This window comes from Nipponia nippon, unplaced genomic scaffold (assembly GCF_047370975.1).
Source record: "Nipponia nippon isolate SJK-2023a ecotype South Korea unplaced genomic scaffold, ASM4737097v1 scaffold_5, whole genome shotgun sequence".
Classification (NCBI taxonomy): Eukaryota; Metazoa; Chordata; class Aves; order Pelecaniformes; family Threskiornithidae; genus Nipponia; species Nipponia nippon.
The window spans coordinates 46,964,126-46,986,661 of NW_028262369.1; the positions used below are offsets into that span (position 1 = coordinate 46,964,126).

Consider the following 22,536-nt stretch of genomic DNA (forward strand, 5'->3'; position numbering starts at 1 on the left):
TGTCCTTTTCTCTCAAAGGTCTTCACAAAGCAAACCCTTTCCATGAGGTCTATTGTTTGAAAAACGATATGTACATACCATCCTAGTAAAAGTCTGTATGAACATACATTCAAAGAAAAACTGTAAAAAAAAAAAAATCACAGAATAATTCAAGTTGAAAGAGACTTTCAAAGGTCATTGGCCCAATATCCTGCTCATAGCATCACTTTTCAGAGAAAAAATAGAAACAGCATATGGTTATATTGAAAGTGTATCTTCTTAAGAAATGTACACAACAAGCAACTCCACAGAGTCAAATCACAAGTATTAGTGTAACAATTAGTACTGTACTGATGTTATTACTCTGTTACTCTTGTCAGTTACATCAGCCCCATACCAGTCTCTGATTTTCTGCATATCAACACCCAGTCAGCAGTCTGTGTTTTGAATTCCTTCCCCAAATGTGTTACAAAGGATGCAAAGTTGTTACAAGTCCATCTGTGCTGCTTTGCCACATTTAGCTAAAACATTAGAGCAGGATAGAGGTAGGCCAGAGCTTTCAGGTAAGCCTCCACTGTAACAATTATCTGTGCTTTGCTTGTTTTCCCAGCTCAGTTAAGAGCTACACCATGAGACAAGGTCTCATTGCTCTGAGCAGTGCTTTCAGGTAGGCGTTACCCTGTGACAGCATTCAAAAAGATGGTCTCCCTTCTTCCTGCATTTTGGAAATAGGGTTTTGTAAAATGAAGGTTTAGCTGTGATTTGGTTTTGTTTGCCATGTATCCAAACAACCCTTCAGATGGCTTGATTTAGGGGAAGCAGCAAAGTATTTTGAGTCGACTGCCTGCCATAGTTGTGTACACAATGAAAATAACAGCAGCCAGCCTGCAACTATTGAGAGGACTAAGGTGACCCACAGGCAGCATGTAAATAGTTAACACCCATCTGAACAAGCTGGAATGCACAAGAGAGATGAGATGCTCATTTCATTTCTGGCTTCCCTTGTCAAGTTGCTCTCTAATCTGGCCTCTCTGCCTCAGAGATTAAGCACTATCAGAGACTGACGCCACAAGAGTCATCATACAGCATCAGACTCATGGTACCGTATTTCTTTCGGACTGCGCAGAACCCCAAGAGAACATTCTAGCTTCCACATAAAGCAACAGAACTAGCACTTCAGGTGCAGTGTCTCCATTTGCTTTGGTCCAGTGCTTCTATATGTAAAATAAATTCTTCAGATTCAAAGAAGCTGTTTTTAAATAAGACACAGCGTATTGAAGTATTTCCAGAGTATGTTTTTCTAAACCATTCCATGCATACTGGGGAGTCACAGTTGCTTATTTCTGATCTCACAGTTTGCCAGCTTCCATAATTACAATCTCACAGGCTTTGGTTTTCATCTTAGCAGTTCCACTCAAGTGGATCTCGTTACCATTTGTATCGTAACCCCAGGATGCTGCAAAGATTTAATGTGTTTGGAATACTGACACAACCTGTGCTGAAATCCATGCTTCTTTTATTTTGCCATGCTGAATTCCATAGTGGATTCCATATTGCAAGCTCTCTGTAGTTTTACATCATATTATACAGACAGAGTATACCACTAGACATACAAGATTGTATAAAACAACATATGAACTACTAATCTCAGAACCTCATCTCTCTCAGATTTTGTATTTTTCTACTTTGGTTAAAGAATCAGTAATTCCCAAGAATGAATAAGTTGATATACTTCCAAACAGTAGCCAGTGGATAACAACCTAATTGCCTCACTACTTTGTATAAATTTGATGGGGAAAAAGAATCTGAGCTACTGTATTGCTATTCTAACTGCTTACTTTTTGAATGTGTTTGTTAATTTGCTATTATCAGATTCAGCCCTCAAAAAAAAAAAAAAATCACATATAGATGTTGCCGTCAGAAGTTGTGTTATGTGAAGAAAGAGTAAGACAACAATCCGTATTGCTTATAACAATCAGTTCTAGTAACACACAAGATTTCTCATACTTGCAATCCCCACACAGTAGAAACAAGATGAATGGAATCTGCTACGTCCTTAGCTGTGGAAGAGTTAAAAAAGTAATCCATACGTTAAATACCCTTAACACTACTTACATATTCAGTAGTCTATCAAAACACGGTAACACATGATCCCCAAAACGTACTTCGGCCACCGTGTTCCATACAGAGGCCTGGCTTAATAGACTCATTTGCAGAACAAGAACAACAGATTAAAAAAATAAAAGACCATTTTATAACCATACGTATCACCTTATTGGGCAACTAAGTTTTAGATCTTGTCTTCAAGTGCAGCCAGCACTGCCACAGATCTTACGATGATAAATTAATAGTTTGCATAACTCACCTGCACATTCTTCTCTGTAAATGCAAGGAAAAATTCCTTCTGTAATTCATGCAGTGCTCATTGTGAAACTCACAACATAGCATTCACACAAGGCTATGCATCACAGCAATTACTCTGAGACTAGTTTAGAAGCATCCTGGACTTTGTTGCCTCCATAACACACACATCTCTTGTTGCAGCAGATCCTACCAGCCCAGATATTTTTTCATTTGTACTAAAGCAGATTAAATAACACCAAAAACTCTAGCCCTAAACTGAGTATTTCCATGACTAATTCTGCTTTCAAGTGTGCTGTAATATATTGATTCCAATAGGAAAAGCACACTTGCATCCAAAAGATATCATAGCTTCAAGCATATGGGTTAAATCTTTAAAAGGAGCAGAAAATTTGTTACTGTCATTAGAGCTAAGCTGAATTAATACACCTGAAAATCCTAGTTTTAGGATTCAATATCAAGCCTTTCAAAATACTACGTTTCTATCGGTACTGATTCCTGAATCCTCACTATAGACTGTTTTAAAATAGTTATAGGAAATATGAGTTACAGGCAAACAAATTAACTACCACAAATCAACCATTCTGCATGGATTTTTGATGACTACATTACATTATTTAATAATTAAATTTAATTCAATACTATTTCACTGGCATTTTTCAAATCTGAAGAGCTAGAGGAGCAAGACAGTCTATTTATACAAAGTGCATAGCACAACTAGACAGCAATTAATCAAAAGCTCTTCCAAATTATTTTCACTCATCCTTCAAATCAAGAATAGAAATCAATAACAGGAAATACTTACATTAAACTAGCTTAGAAATCAAGAAGATAATTACAGAAAGTTCTGACATCTTCAGGAAAAAAAAAAAAATCAAGAGCAGAGTTTGCCAGATTGAATCTCTATACTGTGAGGTTCATTATCAATCAACTGAACTTTTTTTTCCCCTCAAACATTCAACAAAAGTCATTCTAAATAATCATCAAGGTTTAAAGTTAATAGGTATCACAGAACTTTATGAAATGTAGGGTTTTTTACACTATGCTGCATACAAAAATCTCTTCCTTAATATTTTTTCTTGCATTCTTCATTCGGTTTTCAGTTGTGTTGAGTTTGGACTGAATGGAACATAGAAACTCCACATCAGAAGTTAAAAACTGTTCCAATGTTACATAAAAGAGGATGTAGTTTTGAACTGCAGTGTTAAGATTCAGATCTGCATCACTTCTCATTCTTCTCAGTTAAGATTTTTACTAAAAATCTTAATTTTAATTAAAAATCTTCTTTGCAAATGCCAGAGGAAAATAATCAATCTTTAATACAGAAAGAAAAAAAACTTTTTATTGTTTTTTAAGTCTAATCTGATATCTAAATGTAAATTATTCACTTCAGTAGCTTTGTTTTTAAACCATGAATTAATAAGTGCAACATATAATAAGCTGTTAGTTTTGTTTCTTACTGTTTTCATCTGTTCCTATATGTGATGTGCTGTAAAGAACTGCTAGAACCCTGTAGTCTTAGGAGCCTACAGTTACTGATTTTCTGTATTGATCAAAAAAAGCTTCTAATAGACGAATCCTAAAAAGATAAGAAGATGGCTCTAAAAAGATGAACAGGACCTCACATTAACAGGGAATTGTGGGGGAGGTAGTTGAGTGAATGGGACTTGTTCACATCAGTGAGAAGGAAACCAGCCAAGAATCTACTGAGGTTGTGCATGCTTCATCTTTCCAGATCAACTACCTGCTTGTGCTACGATACCAAAATGGAAACAACAAATCAGACAACACTGATGACAATGCTTAACAGGGAAAATGGAGCATGGCACAATAAAGCGTGACAAGCAATAGACTGCTGCATGTATGGGGGGATGCAGACCAAAAGCTCTTATCTTTATTCCTGAGTCATTTATCCAGACAGGCTAAGGATCACTGGAATTTACAGTTACCTTAAAGTAAGCTTCAACAATAAATCTGTGCAGAGAAAGCAGGTTATACAGCACTGCTTTTGAAAAGAAGATCCTAGGAATTTTGCATGTGACTGCTTCTTCCAGCACAAATGATAAAATCTTGGAAGAGTCACTGAAGCAGCCTTCTAAGACTTCTGTGAAAGCTGGTTTTACACAACATTTACAGACCTAATATGTCCAGCTAGAGAAGCGTCCTAATTGGTTGCTATGAACCTGAGCACTTCATTGAAGTAGTGCCCCTCACATATTTTGTTAGAATGACGCCATGGATTTATTTAAAGCTGTCTCTAACACAGAACGCAGCACTTTTTCAAGAGTAAAAGTAGTACTTCCAGTTTTGCTGACAGATATTGCAAACTGTATCAGGCCAAAGGGGTTATGGTGACATGTGACAGGAAGCCTGGGGGATTCAGTTTAGTGGAGGACAATTTCAGAGGCATTGGGTCTAGACAATTTACAGCAAGAACTCCTCATTTAGAGCCAAGCAGTAAATCAAATTAAATACTTTCATAGTCTAAGTAGAAAAAACAGTCAGAAAACAGCAAGCTTCCACCATAAACTTTGGAGTAAAAAGCAATTAAGTGAGCTCTAGTTCATTCATCTGGTGAACAAAGCCCAAAATCAGAAAAAATTACAAAGATTGTTAAACAGTACATTTTGTTATTTAACCAGAGCTTACTCCAGTTAGCAAGGTGAAATGATGTGTCTTTACTTGCCTAGAGAAGCATGTTTTGGGAAGTCCAAGATTCATACTAGCATCCCCAATAATAAGAAAATTTCTCTTTCAAATCACGTCCTATAGTGAACATCTAATCTCAGTTTAAAAATAATGATCTAGAACTGGTCTTTATATTCTCAGAGAATTATGGCAGTCAGGAAGGCCAAACTGGTGGTTCAACTCCAGTATTGAAGAACCATTACTGATTATTTGGAAGTAACAAAAGGTACAGGGAAAATACAGTAGGGTCATCCTAAGTAGTTCTTGAATATGTGAGTTGTTATATGCATATATAACATCTTTTAACTTGAGTGTCATACTCAGTAGCTCAAGCCAAAGTTTGTATTCTAAGATACATACTATCCATAGCAACACTATTAAAAAAAACCTCATGCATTTATGTTAAATACCTTAATAATAGTGGTTATTACATGCATGTATTGCACTTTCCAAGTGTACCTGAAGATGCTTTTTTGTCAATGTCTGTCCGCAAAACAGATCAGAGATGAAAATCTTCTAATATTGTTCATGGCACCATTTAGACTCATTTAGGGATAATGTAAAAAAACAAAGTTCAATTAAAGTTCTCTTCTCAAACTCCCATTTAAAAAAAAAAAAAAAAAAAGCCCCAGGTTAAAACAGAAAAATAAAGGTAAATTACATTAAGTACAAACCACATGAAAGTCGCTTTCAAGTTCAGCTGAGAGGAAGTATGGTACATACCAGTAACACTACTATAAACTCAATGTTAGCTCTCATACAGTAAGCAGGACAGTTATAGCAAGGTTGATATATTTCTAAAATACTAAAAAGGAATTCTTGTTAAAAGATAAGAAAATTTTTCTTCCAATTTACATGCACATAAATATGTAATCTCCCCCTCCCCTATGGCATCTTCATATGTAACACAATTCAAGAAATTAATTAAAATAACCATTTAGAATTCTGTTCTGCTGGGTTCCAGTCTCATCTGCTGGAAACCACTACCTGTCAGGATTCATATAAGTTTACTATTCTGTCCTCTGGGAGAAATTTAGCTTTGTGCAGAGAAGCTGCACAAGGTCTAGGTGTGATTTAAATTTGTCCAAATGCCTTGGTTGAAAACCTGATCCCACTGTTCACTGGCAAAATTCCCACCAGCTTCAGAGAGGCCAAGATATTACAGCTCAAACTGTGCCTATGCCTTGCACTGATCCTGTGTGAGCAGGAGAATCTAATACTAAAAGAATAAATTAGTCTTCTGACAACAGAACTTATAAACAACTTTGCTCCTTTAAAAAAAAAAGGATGGGGGGAGAGTGGAGTTAAAGAGGACCAGAAGATATTTAATATGAATGCCAGCAGACGCACAAATGTATATGCTATTATAGAGAAAAGAGGGAAAAATATATTAGGCTATTCCTTCAACAGCACTTAAGTATTGAACTGAATGGCCTTGTACCTGTGGGTTTATATTGTAGAACAGTACATAAACGAACTTTTTTTAATTGTAAGTTCGCAAGCATGAGGTTTACTTTTCCAACACTGTGAGACTGCTGATTTTAAAGACTGCACAGAATACTTGCACACAAGAACAAAGTCAGGCAGAAAAACGTCAAATGGATGTGAAAAATAACATGTTGAGCAGCTTCGAAAGCCCTCATTACAAATTTGAGCTATGTTTGGCTCAAACATATTTAGCACCAGCATCAGCGCTCTGTTAGTCTTTATGCATGTGAAATACTCACAACTGCTACAAGGAGGGGAAAAAGTAGTTTATTTCCGATTTACCAGTTTTCCTAAACTAATTAAATATCTGTAAAAACAAATTGTACTTACTGAAATCCAGCTTTTTAATTTCCTGAAGGATATAATGACTAGGATACACAGGATAATCCATACTGGTTTGTGCATTTATACACATCAAATGAACACTTTTTTCCATCCAAATAATCTCCAAAACCAAACAGTTCAATTACCTTGGTTATAAAATCTGTACAGTGAGGTCTCAAGAGCTGAAATGCAGAATCACATACACACAGTAGTCTCACGAAAATTAAAAAAAAAAAAAGTTAAATATTTACATTTGTAGCATCTCAAAGATCTCTCACCACAGAACAAGATATAACCTAGTCATCACATTTTAGAAAGGAATAGAGATGTAAATAAGAGGACTGCTACCAGGGTATGTCTTAAGCAGAGTGTGCAAATTGTTTTAAACAGCAGCCAGCTTTCAGCTTGCTACTGAAAGACTAGACTAGGTTTGAATATTAGTAAGCCCAGAACGCAGTCCAACCTTTGAATTTCTACTAGTAAGTCAGCTGGGGAGTTCAAGTCTTTATCTTGATTAAAATGAGTACTATCTTATTTCTCTAGTAGAACCGCTGAATTGTGAGCCAAACTTTTAGCGTAAGAAAACTATTTAAGTGATAGTAAGGTGACAAATTTGTGATTACAGATCACAGCTGCACATAGCAGCAGCTGTCTCCTTTCTTAACTTACTTAGCATCGATTACATTACCATGAGGTACAAACCAGTTGTGAGAATATGTGGAAAGCCAAGTGCAGCATTCAGATCAGCCATTCTGCCGGTTTGCCAAAGAATAGCTTTGGCCTTTTTTCCACCTAAAAAGCCAATACAGTTTTCATTATACTTTTGGGTTTTTTTTTTTTACTCTTCCAAACTGGGTCACAGCACTTCCAAAACAGTTTGTGCTATAGTTCAGAATGTATAGTTTCAATGGTTAATGCAAATGGTTAATGCAAAAGCTATAAGGTCTTTTAAACACCCGAAACTTAATCTTTCTCAGTAAAGCCATAATCAGCTTTTCTGACTTACAACCCCTGCATTTGTTATTAAATAGAATTCAGGCTGGTAGACCTTAAGACTTAAGGCGAAAGTCCTCTAAATTAAATGAGAATTGAGTCTAGGTGAAGAATATATACCAATTTTGACCTGTTCCTCATATTTGCCACAGCCACCTCTGATTCCCTAAACAGCTTCAGCAACTATTTCTTCTCAAGTTGCAACAAAACAGATATAGATCTCTACAAAACACCAAACAAGGAAACCAACTTGAAGACAACTGAAGCCAAGCATTTCACAGCCTTGAAAGCTGGATAGCTGTCAACTTCCGTAACGGTCCCTTACCCCAGTTAGCACCAAAAAGGTATGACATTTGGGCTTGTCAGAGAACTGGAAGAGATCTAAGTGGAAGATACAGTCCCAGAGCAGTAGGGTCCTGAATGAGACGGATTTTGAACACAAGACAATTTGCAGTTCAGTATTGCAATGATACAAAGGACAGAAAGAATTATACAATTAGAGCCTTTGCCAAGGAATCAGAGCTAATAAGCTAACCTACGCTGATCATAATGGTCTATTATCAGTCCAACAAAACTGTTTATTACTAGGACCTATAAACTCAAAAGACTTTTTATAGGAGTGTTCATTTTTTCCACCATAGATTGAATGGTGACAGCATAAGTGACTGAAGTCTGTAGCTTAAATGTCCCATACATATAAATCAATAGCAGATAAATTACTTGTCAGGTGGTGATTTCCAGCTTTTTACCTTGTCTGCAGAATTGGCATTTTTAACAAGCTTTTTCCATATGAGTGCTGAAAAATTAAAACCAAGTCATCACTGCTTCCTTAGGTGATGTCACTAAGGAGCACACAATCTTTTCATATATATTCATCGCTGAGAATGAGCTTCCTTGATCCTGCATGCTTCTCCTTGAAGCCCTTGATAAGGGCTTTCTGCCCTCCCCCTCCATTTCAATGTGAATAAACACAATATAGTCACTTGTGTATTGACAGCATCTCAGCAACCTCTCAGCTCAGAAAAGCTTTCAAAATACAGTGGTTCCTGTGGGGCACAAAGATCCTCTTCAGATCGTCAAAGGAAAGGTTATCTGCAATAAGCCAGAGAGAATTCTCTGGAAAAGAACATTTTTCTTCCAAGAACTCCTCCGCATGAGAGCTGTTTTTCTTCACTTCCTTTAACTTTGCACAGTTTCACCTGTTTGTTTCCCCTTATTGCACTATTAGAGTCATCACTGCTGAAACTGTGCTGTCCTCATTTTGCAGCTGTATTTAGAGAAGTATTTATAGTAGAGCTTTTGAAAATTAAAAAAAAAAAAAATTACATCCTACCTAGAGCAAAAAGTACATTATAAACAAACAAAAGAAATATGCTGAAGGTCTCAGTTCAACTAAAACTTCAAAACCCACTCCCCTTCTCAAACCAACAAAGGCTGCAAGTACCTGAAGACTCAAAGCTCCTGCCTTGAGGCTGTCTGTACAAGCTGCCCCAGAATCTATTACATTAACTTAACAGTGCTAACCTCAAAGACTGCACGGATGACGGCTATGCTGACGCTGTGGATCATGGAAACCTGGACTCCCTAGCAAAAGGACTTTCAGGAAACATGACTAAATGTTGCCATTTCCATTCCACCCCCATCATAAGTGCAAGCTTCTGCAAAAAAAAATTGTGACCCTATAGAGATCTCACTTTTCTCCCTGCCATTCCTTACCAGATGTAGATTATAACTGATGCATTTGAGGTTTGGAAAATATTCAACATGACTTACATGTAGGCTTGAGTCTTGCAGTACCTTGGGAGGCTCCCATTCTGTCTTTTGTGTCCAGCTTCTTGAGAAAATCTTTGTTGCTTCAATCTGTGCCCAGGGCACGCTTTGAGTGAATACCTCTTTTCTGTGAAGATCATCTACCAGAGCTGTATTTCTCCATACCTATAAAAATAAATGCAGTTATTAAAGAAGGGGAAAAACAAACAAAAAACCACACCACAAAAAACCCACACATACAAAAACATCTGTTAATTTTGATCCATATTGTTTTATTGGTTTGGGTTTTTTTGTTAATCAAGAAGAAATCTGCATGAACAGTCCTTAAGCATAATTAAATGGATATTGCATAAATAGGTGGCTTGATCAGATTAAAATTTGATCTTTAACTGATGCACATTATAGTTCTTTCCAGGTTGTAGCTAAAATGTATTAGAGTAACAAAACAAAAGAAAAGAGCAGTACATTTTAGCCCCCTTAGTTCTCAAAATACTTTGCCCTTCAGTGTTTTAAATCTCTTCTTTTTTGGTTCAGTTTCTTGTTACAAGCAGTAAGATCAGTATTAAATAATGAATTGGCAGATTTTTAACAACTAGGTTAAAGTATTTCTATAGCCTGCATACAGCTTAGCAATTAGATCTTTCAGAAAGATTTGGTAGCATTTGGCACATTAAAAGTATAAAGAATATTCCCAGCACATTTAGACTAGAAATCTATTTTGTGTGTAGTGCTGTTAGAATAAAATCTATTTCTGATGTCTTTTTTTTTTTAATAACAACAGAAAGTCAAAAGTGTATACACACTCACTATGGTTTTACCCTCAAGAACCCAGGACCATCACTCATGCAGTTAAACAGAAAAATGTGAAAAAAAAAAGATTTGCAGAGTGTGTCAGAAATATAATTATTTTATGTATTAAGTTACAACACTTTAGCATAGTTGTGGCAGCAACATGAAACTGAATCATGCCTAAGAGAATATGTTAGTTTCTCAGAACTTAGTGCCTGCTAACAAAAATTTCCTTATGCCAGTTCATAAATTAAGGGCTTTTTAAAGTCTCTGATATACAGCCATAGGTATAGCTTTCTGGAGTTTGGAAGATCATCGGCTTATCAATGGCATGAGAAATGATTGAAGAATGCTGTGTTTACAGTTGTGTGGCCATGCACTCATGATAAGGTACACACATGAATGTGTGTCATTCCTTCTTGTTCTCACCTATAGTATTCAAATCCAAACTTGAATTTTCCAAAGTTGATGAAAGAGCAAATATTTGAAAGATGCTACAATCCTCATGCAGAGGAGGCAGGAATAATGTAACACTTTTCTCTGTTTGGGAATTTGCTAGTCTAAGTCTTATTGATATGTAATTAAATTTAAACAAACATAAGAAAAACAATGCTTGAGCTTGGCTGATGATTAAGAAAGCAGCCACTTCTGCAACACTTACTCATTTGAGCAATCCCATTGCAATTATTCTCACCAACTTTGAGTGACTGTGCAGAATACAGGTTCCACATTATATGAAAGAACTGTGTCACTAGATATTAACAGCATGTAAACTGAAGCTGAAGAAACGACAAAAGAAAGAAAAAAGGGAGAAGAAAAAGGGGATAGGATTGCAAAATATATGCAAATTTTATTATCTAAGTACCTTGAACTGGATGTTTTTTAAAATTCTGAGGTTAGAACAGACAAAAATATCTATGGGAATTTCTATTTTTTATTTTAGAAACAAGGATTCTCAAAGTCAACACTAACATTGTATAATACTAGAAGTTCCTTCTGTTACTTGGTAATTAACAATTTTTAAGTCTTAAAGGTATTTTTATATTTGCATTCTTATATAAAAGGAAAAAGCATTGAATATGAAATCCTATTTTTTTGGAGGATAGAGATACTTGGTTTAAGTGAGAGTGGTACCACCACAAATTCATTCATTCAGTCCCAAGTCCTTTAATACTCCTCTGAAGAGCTCCTCCCTTCCCAGTGACTGCTAAGATTATCCTTTTCATTTATTTAATGTTTACTCTACACTCCAGTCGACAGCCATTCCACATCTGAGCCATCCCAGTACAATCTTGGGCTTTTCACTTCATGCCCTTATCTTCTCCTTCGGCACTTCACGCTAGGAAACAAATGTGGAACACAGAAGAGAACTAAAAGCTGCTTTCACATCATTCAGGTTATTAACTAAATATAAGAAAACAGCAGTGGAGACTGTAAACAAAACATTTTAGGAAACAGAAAAAGCCCTCAGAGTAGTCAAACTGCTCTTCCTCCCCCCCCCGCCCCACGCTTTTTTTTTTTAATCAAACCACCAACAATATAGATCCCTACATATACTGAAGAAAAAAATCCTTGCAAAACCCACTGCATTCATATTAAAAACCTTGTGTTAAAATTCACAATACTTCATGAACACCACAATACAACAATAAACAATAATTCCAAAATAGAATGTATTAGAAATCTACTAAAATGTGGATCTATACCTCTGATTTTAAACTTTCCTAAAAGCCTTGAATCTCCCTTTGAAAACGATGTCTACTTCAAACATCGAAGTGGGCATTTACAGACACATGCAAGGAAATTGTGCTGCACTCAAAATACATAAAAACATGCTTTAGTCAAGGTTTTATCAACCAGAAATCACACAACAGAGCACTGCAATGACTAAGCTATTATGTGAATATGCCAGCTAATAACTGGAAAAATCGGAGCATGGGCAGTCTACTGTTTAGTTAATGGACAAAACCACCAATGCTTGAAAACAAAGCAACAAAATTATTTTCTTTTAAACAGAAATACATGTGAATATTTACTTTCATAACATTAAAGCATCAGCTAATTGCAATATTCCCTGTCATTACCAATAGGGAATTACTTGTTCTTCTCCAAAGTGCTCAAAAATACAGCAAGTTTACAGAGTTATTTTCAAGTCAGATATACCGATAGCTCCTCATTATATATTTTATTCTGCAGCTGGTGGACTGGTGGACTAACTCTCATTTAGTATATTTTGTGTAAAACCCATCTACTATTTATGGCTTATTTCAATCTTTTTTTTTTAATTGCCAAGCCTCAGAACTTCTTAAAAAGATAGCACTTCTAAATACAGGAAAGCTATGTGTATGCTCTTTTCATTTTCTCACTGGCAGTTTCTCTCCAGATCTCTATACTAGTGTATTAAAACACTAATGCTGGGCTTATATCACAGAAAACAGATCAAATTCAAGTAGTTGTGGATTGTGTGGGTGACAAACAAATCTGCTTAGCTTGAGAACACATTTATGTTTCTCAGATATTTTCTCAGCTGATGGAAAAAAGAAATTAGAGGAAAAAGGAGATTGAAAGATTGATACACCAGAGAAAAGATGTTCAGGCGTATCACTGCTGAGTTGCAGTTACTCTCCCGATCACTTCAGAGTTTATGAAGTTTTCTGTGTTAGCTACACTGTAGGGAAAGGTAGTTTCAACACTTTTAGCTTCTTTATAAAGTCAAATAAGAAAGGATGAATGACTAGAACTGAGAGGCAGAGTTTAATTCAGAAAACTTCTTGCCTTTATTCTGAAACATATTTGTGTACGTTTAATATGGTTATAGAGTCCAACAAAATATAAAAAAATAATCTAATAATCAGTGCAAATCTAGCTGATTAATAGCTTTAATGCAGGAATGTGTAGTCTTCAATGGCACAAAAATCCCACCACACAGTGAATAGCAGCAATGTCTATCAGTCCACCGTCAACTATCTCTGTAGCAGACATCCATCCCATACTTCCACAGCAATTCATCCATTTTAAAAGGTTTAACAAATTTCCTATAGCTCAGATTTCAGCATAGCTATAAGGGTAGCTTTTGTAACAGAAACATGCACTCAAATAGAAAAGAGGGTTATATTCGCAGCAGGCTAACAAAATCATTGTCTCTACTTTTCCTGCATCTCAGCTAGGGAAGCTCCTGCTACTTTGATGTCGGTATTCTCAGAACTTTCCTTCCTGGAAGAAAACACAGGCCAACAGCGGGAACAAGCATGTTCAACCTTCCCATAGTCTCTTCCTGCAAACACTGCTTCTGGTAACAACACTGTTTAGAGCAGCATGGTCTTGAATGATAACACCACAATTTGGGTGTACATATGCAACAGAAATATTTTCTTAGCTATATAGTAACTCAGAAACACAGAAGTACTTAATTTTCTTTTGGATCAGATCATGTTGAAAGCCTTTACAAGCTTCTGGACATCTGCAAAACAATTTGCTTCTAATGTATATTTTTTTACTGATTCATATACAAACCAAGCAAGGTTTGTTGCTCAGCATCTTGCAGCAGACACCTTGGATCTATTCTGAATGAGTTGATTTGTTTCACATAATCACTTGGCAGATTTCCTTCTATCCCTCAGTTTCTTTTATGTTGCTTTAAATAAGTTAAGAACAAAATAAGGATTAGAAATAAAGTTTATTGGTTGCACTTGCACCCTATCTAAAAGGTATGGAGATCAATGATGGGCTGCTGGGAATGATATTCAACAAATGATTCCTTAATTTACAAAATCACATTTCTGCATCTCATTCATTGTAAAGCCATTTTCCCTTGCAAATTAATGCATCAAAGAAGCAGGCTCATAGAAGTCCAAGAATGAGTCAAAGTAATTACTAGAAATTTACCATAACACGCGAGCACTGCTCCAAGTTTAAGGTTTCTGGCAAAAGAACAAATGCTTGCTCTGCCATTAACTCCATTGAACAACACTAGATCATAATCTGTCAGCTGACACATTTATGCACGTCTGCATCAGTAACAAAGTTCTTGAGCTGTAACTTCAATTCAGAGCATTGATACTTTTCATAACAATCATTTAAAATATGATCATTATTGCCTAGAGGATATGAGTTAAAATACGTTTCTTGGTTCACGCAGCAAAACTTGTTTTCATGCTTAGTTCCCTAAAAATATTCTGAAACCCACAGCAGTTGGTGACAAACTGCGCTGAAAAAGGGATTTGATAGCAAAACTCACTCAGAGGTGTGTGCTGGTTTTCAACAATACCTGCTACAATACCGTATTTCCCCTGTGAAACAACTCTGGGGAGACTGAGCTGACAACACTGACCACAACAACACATGGAACCACGGGATCAGTCTGTGCAATTGTGCGGAGTTTTTGGCTAGTAATCCATCAACATGCATACAACAAGAAGAGAGCCTGTTCCTTTAAAATACAGAACAGTATTGATCACTTCTGGCTTTTCTTGTTCTCCAGCTCCTACTTTGCTTGGAGCTCAATTGTAACACCATGGGAGCAGAGAAGTTGCAACTACAACAGTAACCACTAGCATTGATTTCCCATGACTACTTTTCCACAGAATGAGTAGCATCTTACGTTATACTCTTTCTTTTGAACAGAAGGGAATATGCATGCCAAGTCTGACGTTATTAGGTTAATTTGGAAGAATGCATATAGTGAATTTACTTGATACAGCCCACAGTTGAGAGCCTAAGACTGTCATCTGACTGTTGATACAGCGCTGAAGTTCTTGAATTCATTAACTTCAGTAGATGTGTCAAGAAGATACAACTAAAGAGTTCCCCGATTGAAAAAACTTAGATCAATATCTCTGATACAAATCAACTTCTCATATACACACACCAAGTCATCCATTTAAGTTTCAGCTGGTATCAGTTCGACAGACCACTCTAAATGCGAAGCATGTAAATCAGCACAAGTCAAGATGAGCAGCCATGGTCAATATCGTCATGAGACACCTCGACTACTACTGTGTATATACCTGAGTAAATCAACTGTAATAAGCTTCCACCCTCTCTTTAACTGGCAAAGAAATGTTTGCTTCTCCCCGAAAGGGGAAATGTACTTGGATTAGTTTATTCTTACCTTGCATTCTGCACTATTTTCACAGATGATACATATGCTGTAATTCTACTACGGTTCATTTACATGCTGCTGGAGATTTGCCCCAAGCTCAGCATGCTTAATATACAGTCTCATAATACTTCTTGCTTCTGATGAGAGGCATTCACCATTAATTTCAATACCATTATTAGAAGGAGATGCTTCCCACAACTTCCTCTCCCCTTTTTTTTAAAGTATACAGAGGCAGTTATTTATATACTCTTTTACAGTATCTTCTGACAGGCAGATCTTGAACCATGATGGTTTTACAGAAACTAATAGCTAGTGCGGTACAGGCCTCAGCATGTTAGATCAGCCTAGAGTACTGCGTGAAAAACAAACATTGCCATATTTCATAGTCAGAAAGCAGCAAAGAGGTTAAAAGGAAATAAGCTCGGCAAAATGCTCTTAATAAAACTGATCTGGACTACTTTTAAAGAGTCACAATACCACAACAGTTTTAGTTCATTCCTCTGTCAACCAGAAAAATAATTTGCAGGTATAATTACAGTTAAAATACATGGAATTTAGAAAATATATATTCTCTCCTGTGTCAAAAAAAGCCATCTTGTTTGGAAGTATTTACTAGGAAGCCCATTAAAAGACTATGGCCAGAGGAAAACAAATTTAAATGTATTTATAGGAAAAAAAAAAAAAACATACCACTAATAAACTTTCAGATCATAAAAAAAAGGAAATATTTTTATTTTAAAAAAATCATTACCCTCCACAGGACATAACATTCAGAAACCTTTAACATAGCTCTGTGCAGGAGATAGGGATCTGAATTCTATTCTGCTCTTTTCTTAGTGTCTGATTCTGGGGTATTTATTTTACTTTTCTTTATTGTTTCTGCTCCTTCTGGTCTGTATATACCTTTGCACAATGCCTCCTACAGACTTCAGACTGTCTAGGCATTACTTTAAAACTAAAACATGTTATATGTGAAAGTCATTACAAAACCAGAAAACACCCCATCCACACAAACTATTCTTGTCCTTCCCGAACTCCTCTGGGAAATGAGCTCTGCTCAGTTTAGTAGAGGCCTCTCTCGGGCAGATGTCATTGGTTTTTGGAAATGCTAAAAAAAGAATGGAAGAGAATCCATAAAGGACAATAATACAATGCAAAATAAGTATAACAGGAGATTATGAGTAAACGTCCTAACACTGAACAGTAAGAAAGAAGGCTGGTGTCTTTATATACCTACACAGATATCTGGATGATGTTATATTTAAATATAATAGAGTAATTCTTCTCTACAGGCACCTTTAGTGTACTGATTCATAACCTCCTGTTAAGAAATACAGCTCTATTAATCTGATTCAATTCTAGACAGAAATAATTTCCTTGAAATAATAGGTATGGGAGAGTAGCAAGTTTTCTTTGTTTCCTCAGAGAATTAATAAATTTGCATTGTTTTGTAGCCTGACCTTGTTTACAATTCTACTCTGTTCACATCCATTTATGCTTTGCATTTAAATATCTTACTGCATTAATCGTAACTTTCTAATTACTTCCCTCACATACTCAATGTATCTATATGTTGTGTGTCTATTCTCACATTAAAAAATATAAACTCCTTTGGGCAGGGATTACATCCTCAGTATGCATTTTTATGCTACCTGGCATGTAGGAGTTCCAAAATCATACTTCAGCAGAACAAATGAAACCCCTCCTTACTGAAAATGCATGTCCTAAGCTTTGATGGCTATTTATATCCTTGCAGCCATACTGCCTCTGCTCATAATGTCTCTTGCTCCCTCCAAAATTTCCCACCCATCTGAAAGGCTGAATAGTATCATGGGTCAAGGTCCATTCAGAGCTGCGCGTTTCTGCACTAACCTTTAGGAGAGCTAGTTGCTGTGTCTCAGAACAGCTGAGGAACTCAACTGCAACTGTATTCCACTAGTGGTATCCAGCAGTATTTAGTTATGCCATCCTTCCACTTGCGGGTCACTGGTTTTCAGAGAATTTACAGAAACTTAACTCTTTGAGACCTTGATCTCTCTTTGAAATTGTTCAAGAGCTTCAAAATTTGTTTTGATTAACCCTGATAGACAACATCTGTGTAATAAAAAAGCTCAAAAGAATATTCTACTTGCATTAGTCATGAAGAAAAAAATTTTCTTTATGTAAAACACACAATGAATACTGGTTATTGACTATACTGAAATATTCAGTGAATATATTAATTTTCATTGACAGTGCTCAATGCTATTCAAGCCACTATCTAAGTTTGCAATCAAGTAAAAGGCCATAGCATATTCCTCAAGTAACCAATTACATACTGTAAAATAATTAATAGCAAGTGGGCAAATCAAACAGCTCTGATCAAATGAATAGGTTAAAGGCTACTTATTCAAAACATTATGCAAATATATAACAGTATAAAAACATCTGCAAAAGCTGAAGTCACTTCACAGGTTCATGAGCAGAAAATTTCATGTAAACAATAATAATGAATTCTGGCTCAAGTTTTTACATCTAGGAAACCCATTTCCATAGCTATAATATTCAAGTCACATGCACGCTGTGTGGATCCCATGAACAGTATTTTTTACAGGAAGTTCCCACTTTTAATTTTCATTAAGAGGCACAACACAATTCACACTTCACTGATGTATCAACACCCTAAGTCTCCCTCCCTCTGGCATTTCCCATTCCCCCATCCTCCCTGCTGTATATTCCCTCTTAACCTCAAAGGAATAGCGCTTTACACTCAATCTTCTTTGAATTCACATTGCTTGATCTTGAGCAACCAGAGACAGGCACAGTATCGCAAGACGAATTCTCACCAATTCTTTGTACAATTGTACTTCTTTCTTTCTGAAATACCCTGCTGAATAGATAATAAATTTGTCTCTCTCAATCATCCTATGATCTGCTAATACACTTTCTTGTTCCTCTTTCATTTCCTATGAAAAGATTCTAGCCATCAGTAGGAATCTTGTTATTAGTTTCAAGAGCACAAACTTTTATTTGGGGATGTAATACATCTCAAGGACATCCAACTTAAAGAAAAAAAAAAAAAAACAACACTGAGCCTCCTCTTCTTTGGCAGCGTCACTCAATTCACATTAATGAAGAGAGCTATCCAGAAAAGGCACGAAGGACCCAAGGCTTTAGACTGTTTTCTTATTATGCAAGTTTAACTCTGTAATGTGAACAGGGAAACAAAGCAAAATGAATAACTGAAGCCTGCTTACAAGAGGGAAATGCTACCCAGTATCAATACCAATTACAAAAAATGGAATCACTTAAAAAATACAGTTGCTTTTAATAAAATCACTAGCAATCCAAATTTCATACACAATCATAAATAATGTTTCAGAGCAGTTTCCTAAAACTATTTATTGTACAGCCGTTATTGCAATATTGCTCCACTAAAGCTGTTAGATGCAATGTGGACTGACACATCTGTGACAGGAGGCTCCAGCATTCGAGGAAGCAAATGACAACCCGCTTACTTGCTGGGACCGAAATAGAACGATACTGAGCAGAAGTTGCTTCAGATCATACCTTTTCTGTTTCCCCAATATTTGCATGCAGGTCTTCTCAGGGTTCCCGAAACACCTTCTTATTCTGAGTTTCATAACAAAATTATTCAGACACAACTGTAATCTACTATTAAAGGCCACATATTTAAAGGAGCTAAAAACTTAGAATAAGAATTTTTCAGAAATCTTGAACTATCGTTCATAAAACCTTGAACCAAAGAAGCATAATAATATGAGCATCACCATGAACACTGAACAGGAGAGAAGAAATGAAGAAGTAATTTAAATAAGCGAAAGTATTGTGGCAGCTAAAATCAAGTCCCAGCTTTACAGCTCTCAGCAGAAAAATCAGGATTTTGGTTCAGGGGCCAAATCTAAAATTCAGAATATACAAACTGGAATTGAAATAGCAGCACTTTTTGCTTGACTCAAAATTATCGGTATTTTTCGTGGCCTAAACCCAGCTGTTACACAGAAGTTGGGTTTTTTTTTTTTCCCCCCTTCAAGTAAATTTATCTTCCTTACCACTTTCATCACTCAGCTCTAGATTTAGTAGTGATAAAGAACACAGCAGAGTCTTGGACAGCACCCTGTGCTGGTACCCAGACATACTAATGATATTCCTGCTGTCAAATTTATTCTAACTATGTCTTAGGCACTGGAGTCCTCAATGATTGAATCATGATATTACAATACTTTCTTAATTTGAGCAGCCTATTTGTAATCATTTTAATGAATTTGAAGAGGATCACTTTTAGCCAACTTTTTACTAATCATTTACTTAGCTATAATTTCTGTGCATTAAATTTTCCCTGCATATTTCACATTTTCATTTTCCTCTAAATATTTCATGTTTCTAACATAAAAAGATGTTACTAGCAGCAGTACCTACTTTTCAGGAAAAACAAACCACCTCCCAAAAATCCCTGAAATGTGTGTAATTTTCACTACTGAAATAATAGAAACTAATGTCATTGCATAGCTGTCTGCAGGTAAATAGAGAAAATTTTCTGTCTCTTCCCCCCACCTTTGAAATATTCGTATACTTAAAATATCTGTTCCTAAACCAAAGCTTTACTCTCCCCCTCCCATATTTTAGCCTACAAGATAAACTGTAAACTTACTGGTATACATATTTTCACTTTATTTCTGCTGTTTGCCAGGTTGCAGCACCAGTTTACAGATAAAAAGAAAAGTTATTCAAATTGTTTCTTAGAGAAACCTTACTAGGTTAAGATCACAAGGGACATTAAAAAAAACATCAACAAAAAAACCATGTCTTTGAATTTAGTCTCCAACATGGTGCTTGTATGATTTTTTTTTCTCTTGTATTCAACGAGTTTCTTTAGAATTCTTTTAGAGCCATTACTAGTAATCTCAGACAGTCCATAGATAAGAAATAGGAAGCAAAACAGACAGTGAATCATGGCATGAAGAAAAATCAGTGCATTTTGAAATTCCATTCAGATATCGAAATGAGACATGCCTGCACAATATTAAACGGGTAGTAGAAAGGTGTGCCTCCCCCCAAGACCCTTTAAAGGGTGTAATACTGATTTTTTCTTTCTTGTCTATAAAACCTAATATCAATACAACTGTGGGTACATGAATCCCAGACGTGAGTCATTCTGCCCACTTCTCATTACTCACAAGCATTTAGGTGTCTTGTTCTTTGTCTCAGTCTTTAATAGTCAGACCAGTTGTTCTCAGGGTACCCAGCCCCCTGAGCCGGAAGACAGGGACAGGGAGCAGAATGAAGCCCCCATAATCCAAGGGGAAATGGTTAGTGACCTGCTACACCACTTAGACTCTCACAAGTCTACGGGGCCGGATGGGATCCAACCAAGAGTACTGAGAGAGTTGGCAGAAATGCTTACCAAGCCACTTTCCATCATCCATCAGCAGTTCTGGCTAATTGGGGAGGTCCCAGTTGACTGGAGGTTAGCAAATGTGACACCCATCTATATAAGAAGGGCCAGAAGGAGGATCCAGGGAACTACAGGCCTGTCAGCCTGACCTCGGTGCTGGGGAAGGTCATGGAGCAGATCATCCTGAGTGCCATCACATGGCACATACGGGACAACCAGGGGATCAGGCCCAGTCAGCATGGGTTCATGAAGGGAAGATCCTGCTTGACTCACCTGATCTCCTTCTATGACAAGGTCACCTGCTTAGCAGATGGGGGAAAGGCTGTGGATGTTGTCTACCTGGATTTTAGTAAAGCTTTTGACACTATCTCCCACAGCATTCTCCTGGAGAACCTGGCTGCTCATGGCTTAGATGGGCATACTCCTCGCTATGTAAAAAACTGGCTGGAGGGCCAGGCCCAAAGAGTTGTGGTGAATGAAGTCAAATCCAGTTGGCAACCAGTCACAAGTGGTGTTCCCCAGGGCTCAGTGCTGGGGCCAGTTCTGTTTAATATCTTTATAAATGATCTGGATGAGGGGATCGAGTGCACCCTCAGTAAGTTTGCAGATGACACCAAGTTGGGTGGGAGTGTTGATCTGCTGGAGGGTAGGAAGGCCCTACAGAGGGATCTGCACAGGCTGGATCAATGGGCTGAGGCCAACTGTATGAGATTCAACAAGGCTCAGTGCTGGGTCCTGCACTTGGGTCACAACAACCCCATGCAACACTACAGGCTTGGGGAAGAGTGGCTGGAGAGCTGCCTGGTGGCAGAAAAGGACCTGGGGGTGTTGGCTGACAGCCACCTGAACATGAGCCAGCAGTGTGCCCAGGTGGCCAAGAAGGCCAATAACATCCTGACCTGTATCAGGAATAGTGTGGCCAGCAGGACTAGTGATCATCCCCCTGTACTCAGCACTGGTGAGGCCACACCTCGAGTACTGTGTTCAGTTTTGGGCCCCTTACTACAAGAAGGACATTGAGGTACTAGAGCGTGTCCAAAGAAGGGCAATGAAGTTGGTGAAGGGTCTAGAGCACAAGTCATAGGAGGAGCAGCTGAGGGAGCTGGGGTTGTTTACTCTGGAGAAAAGGAGGCTCAGCAGAGACCTTCTCGCTCTCTATAACTACCTGAAAGGAAGTTGTTACGAGGTGGGGGTCAGTCTCTTCTCCCAAGTAACAAGTGATAGGACAAGAGGAAATGGGCTCAAGTTGTGCCAGGGGAGGCTGAGGTTGGATACTAGGAAAAATTTCTTCCCTGAAAGGGTAGTCAGGCACTGGAACAGGCTGCCCAGGGAGGTGGTTGAGTCCCCATCCCTGGAGCTATTGAAAAGCTGTGTAGCTGTGGTGCTTAGGGACATGGTTTAGTGGTGGACATGGCAGTGCTGGGTTAATGGCTGGACTTGATGATCTTAAGGGTCTTTTCCAACGTAAACTATTCTAGGACTCAATCATTCTTGTCCTAAATACACACATGTGCAGAACATCAAGAGACCTTAGTAGATGTTTCCAAGAGCGAACAAAACATGCCCACCAGTCAGGCTATGAGTATAATACACAACATTCTCTAGGTTGTGGTGTTTAATCATTTAATAATGTACAAAAATCTGTCCA

The 22,536-nt window shown here is 37.2% G+C and overlaps 1 long non-coding RNA gene across 1 annotated transcript in view; it reads right to left on the reverse strand.

Moving 5' to 3' along the window:
• The window catches only part of LOC148052174 (uncharacterized), a 79,995-nt gene that overhangs the window by 49,864 nt on the left and 7,595 nt on the right, over positions 1-22,536 (reverse strand). Inside the window, exon 2 of the long non-coding RNA XR_015699014.1 lies at positions 9,607-9,768. This is a non-coding gene — a long non-coding RNA (uncharacterized LOC148052174). The remainder of the gene's footprint in view (positions 1-9,606; positions 9,769-22,536) is intronic.